Raw genomic sequence first — 4,181 nt, 5'->3', positions numbered from 1 at the left:
TATTTGTATACATCATCGTATATACATAGATAAATACACATAGTTTAACCTTATTATTTTTATTTAAGCTTAAGTTATACACAGAGGCATATATAATTAAGATAGAAAATATTATATTGAACTTTGAGGAAGAAGGGAAATTTTGTTTAGAAGAGTCATATAATTATTTAACTACAATCTTATAAAATTCAACTTGCACTGAGTGCTGAAAAAAATAAGGAAACCATCTAAAAAGTATCTAATAATGCCGATTATGACAGCAATAAAGTTGACGTGTTACTTTAATTAGTAGATGCAATAATGCAAATATGCAGTGAGGTTGTGGAAAAAATAGTAGCACACACCACACTATTAACAGAGTTTGGAGACGCACGGGATGACCTATATATATATTTGCATTCATGACTTGCCATGCACCACACACATATACATTGTGCCATGATGATGAGGTGTTATACTCTCTTGTTGCTTCCTCTTTATACTTCATCTCCCACTTGTTCATCGGTGTTGCCACTATGCAACCACCATGACAACTCAAACCTGCTCCAATTCAAGAACTCATTTGCCATTGACACCTCATTGAACGGAGTTTGGGCGTGCTCCTCTTATTCCAAGACAGCATCATGGAAAAACGGTACTGACTGTTGCGAGTGGGATGGGGTCACGTGCGACACCACATCAGGGCACGTGATTGGGCTTGACCTCAGTTGCAGCATGCTTGAAGGCGAGTTTCATCCGAACAGCACACTGTTCCATGTGACGCATCTTCAACAACTCAACCTTGCCTTCAATAACTTCTCCAACTCTCCAATATATCCAGGAATTGGTAATCTTGTGAGTCTCACCCATCTCAATCTATCATACTCATCATTTGGTAGTCATATTCCGTCCACAATCTCACACTTGTCTAAATTACTCTCACTTCATCTCTCGTCCTCTTATTATCCTGAACTGAGACTTGATGAATCCACATGGAGCAGAGTCATTGGTAACACCACTAACTTGGAAGAGCTGGTTCTAGATGGCGTAGACATGTCTTCTATCAGAGAAACTTCATTGTCTTTGCTCATGAATTTCTCATCCTCTTTGTTGATCCTGAGTCTTGATGAGACTAGATTGCATGGAAAATTTCCAACTCGTATACTTGGTTTAATTAATCTTGAAGAACTAAGTTTGTATGGCAATGAAGAGCTGAAGGTTGAACTTCCAAAGTCCAATTGGAGCACTCCTCTATGGATCTTGGACCTCTCTGGGATACCTTTCTCGGAAGAAATAATAACTGATTCCATTTCCCATTTGAAGTCTCTTAACAAACTACGGCTACAGGATTGCCAATTTGATGGATTAATTCCTGTGTCTTTGTGGAACCTCACTCAACTAACAGAGTTGGACCTTTCAGGAAATAGACTTCATGGTGAGATTCCATCTTTGTTTTCAAACCTCAAACATCTCACCTACTTAGATCTTAGTTATAATACATTCAGAGGTAACATCCCAGATGTGTTCAACAACTTCACTAAATTAGATACCTTGAGACTTTCTTCTAACCGTCTAGGAGGCCAACTGCCATCATCATTATTTGATCTAACTCAACTTTCTGTTTTAGATTTGTCAGATAATAAATTAGGAGGTCAGCTGCCATCATCATTACTTGATCTAACTCAACTTTCTGACTTAAGTCTGTCTTCTAATCAATTAATCGGCCCAATTCCAAGCAAAAATGCCACACTTCCAAAACTGGAAACACTAGATTTGCGTAATAACCATATAAATGGGACAATCCCAGACTGGTGCTATTCTTTGTCTTCATCGAAAGAGCTATATCTTAGCATGAACCAGCTCACAGGGCCAATTAGCAAATTCTCCACTTATTCATTGATAATGCTAGATCTTAGCATGAATCAGCTCACAGGGCCAATTAGCAAATTCTCCACTTATTCATTGGAATATTTATTTCTCTCTCATAACAAATTTCAAGGTGATTTTCCAAATTCGATCTTTGAATTTCTAAAAAATCTCACTGATTTAGATATGTCATCAAATGACTTGAGTGGTCTTGTGGACTTTTCTTATTTTTCAAAGTTGGAAAGTTTAAATTATCTTGATCTTTCTAACAATATACTTCTCTCTGTTGATAGTAATAGTAGTGTTGAATATACCTTACCCAAACTTAAACATTTAGATTCATCTTTTTGTAGTGTTACTGTTTTTCCTTCATTCCTACCTAGACTACAAAATCTAATAAATTTAGATCTTTCTAAATCCATGGAAAGATTCCCAATTGGTTTGGTGATAATCTCTTGCACACATGGAAGATCATGGACTTTCTTGACCTCAGTTTCAACCAGCTGCAAGGAGATCTTCCAATTCCACCAAATGGCTTCTATTACTTTTCAGTTTCAAACAACAACTTCACAGGAGGCATTTCTTCAACAATATGCAATGCAAGCTCCCTCAATGTGCTAATCCTGTCTCACAACAATTTGACCGGCAATATTCCACAATGTTTGGGATCCTTTCCTTGGCTCCTGGTTTTGGATTTGCAAATCAACAACTTTTATGGAAGCATACCTGGAAACTTCTCCAAGAAGAATGCTTTTGAGACTATAAAGTTGAATGGCAACCAATTAGAGGGACCAGTACCACAATCGTTCGCTCATTGCACAAAACTGGAAGTTCTAGACCTGAGTGACAATAACATAGAAGATGTATTTCCCAATAGGCTAGAAGCTCTTCAGGAATTACAGGTACTCAGTTTACGAAATAACAATTTTCATGGTACCATCACTTGTTTGAGTACGAAGCACCCATTTCCAAAGTTGAGAATTTTTGATGTGTCTAATAACAAGTTTAGTGGCCCTTTGCCAATGCAATACTTTCAAGAGTTTCAAGGAATGATGGCTCGGAAAGATAATACTCAAATTGATGGTTTGGAGTATATGGGTACCAATACGACCAGTGTACCATATAATGACTCTGTTGTGATCATTATGAAAGGTCAAAGGATAGAATATCAAGGATATTAACTATTTTCACAACCATAGACTTGTCAAATAACTTGTTTGAAGGAAAAATCGCACAACTTCTTGGAGAATTGAATTCTCTCAAAGGGCTTAATCTTTCACACAACAAAATTAGTGGTATCATTCCACAAACTTTGGGTAATTTGACAAGTTTGGAATGGTTAGACCTCTCATGGAACCAATTGAAAGGTGAGATTCCTATGGCTTTGACAAATTTGAATTTTCTATCTGTCTTGAACCTTTCTAAAAATCAATTGGAGGGAATGATACCAACAGGAGAACAATTCAATACATTCCAAAATGATTCCTACAAAGATAATCCAATGCTTTGTGGATTCCCTCTGTCAAAGTCATGCAGCAATGATGAAGAACAACCACCTTCAGTATTTTCTGAGGCAAAAGAGTCATTATTTGGGTGGAAGGCAGTAGCAGTGGGATATGGATGTGGAGTGGTATTTGGAATGTTCCTTGGAAGGTTGTTTATCTTCACTCGGAAACCATTGTGGCTTGTGAGACTTGTTTGTGGATATGCCTAACAGAATAACCAGAGGAGATTAGAGGCCATGCAAAGCTTCATGTGTTTTCCTTTTTTTTTTTTTGCTGTCATGTGAATTCTCTGTTTGTGGAATAAAGTGTGTTGGATATCAAGCTTATAATTTATCCATGCTTACATCATTGTGGATTCATCAAGATGTACCACCACTCTTGCAATGAAATGAAAAGTCTTGTATGAATGCCAAGAATGAAATGCATTGAGTTATTTAGTAAAGAAACTCAATTCCTCTGTGTCCGAGAGTGAGAGAAAAATATATAATTATGTTATATGAGTGGTTTATGTGAGTGATATTGATATTGAAGATAATTAACTTATAAAAGTGTTTTTCATGATTAACTCATTCTGTGCTTTTATTAATATACTTTAAACTATAAATCAATCTAAAATAAGACTATGAAAACTAAGAAAATTTCCTTCATGAACAGTGGAATTGAGTGAAATGTAGATATTAGAGTTAAATTGTGAAGTGCATTGCAGATGCTTTTATTTTTTTTTTCTAATATAAAAAAATCATGCCATCTTTTATGATTCCTTAAAAAGTTATAATTGAAGTAATTTCAATTTTTAAACAAAAAATTATAGACAGATTGCTGTTCATCAAA

General features: G+C 35.9%; 1 pseudogene; it reads left to right on the top strand.

The window, feature by feature from the left end:
- The first annotated feature begins 339 nt into the window (after window positions 1-339).
- On the top strand, window positions 340-3,875 carry LOC107496811 (receptor-like protein 6; annotated as a pseudogene).
- The last annotated feature ends 306 nt before the right edge of the window (window positions 3,876-4,181 follow it).

Source organism: Arachis duranensis, chromosome 7 (assembly GCF_000817695.3).
Source record: "Arachis duranensis cultivar V14167 chromosome 7, aradu.V14167.gnm2.J7QH, whole genome shotgun sequence".
NCBI classification, from domain to species: domain Eukaryota; kingdom Viridiplantae; phylum Streptophyta; class Magnoliopsida; order Fabales; family Fabaceae; genus Arachis; species Arachis duranensis.
This window is presented reverse-complemented; position numbering and strand designations above follow the sequence as displayed.